Here is a 461-nt window from a genome sequence, read left to right as displayed (position 1 = left end):
GGCATCACCTGATGATCTGCTCCAGTTTCAGGCAGATTCCATCATTAGTTATTATTATAAAAAGCTCGCGGACCAATCAAATCACATTAACACAAACAATTACATTACAGAAGCATAGAGAGAGGGGGATGGGAGAGAGAGAGAGAGAGAGCAAGATCATAGGATGGACAGATACAAAGAGAAAAAAAATCATAAACCAATCGCGGACTCCCTGTGTCCAGTAATCCCAGTGCATTGCCTAATCTGGTGGATTATGGCCTGATCAGCACCAGAGACAAACTACATCCTCACAGATACTGTATCTGCATTGACTTTCACTGGTTGGCTAACCATATCACAAGAGGATCTTGGCAACATATCAAAGAAAAAGAGGAGAGGTCACTTTCTGTAATGAAAAAAGATTATCGACCCTTACAAATGATCTGTAGTCTCATGGCATTCAGCAAAATTACCAACCCTAT

The sequence above is a fragment of the Gobio gobio genome, assembly GCF_949357685.1.
Source record: "Gobio gobio genome assembly, chromosome: 23".
Classification (NCBI taxonomy): domain Eukaryota; kingdom Metazoa; phylum Chordata; class Actinopteri; order Cypriniformes; family Gobionidae; genus Gobio; species Gobio gobio.
The sequence above is the reverse complement of the archived record's forward strand: the minus strand, read 5'-3'. Positions refer to the sequence as shown.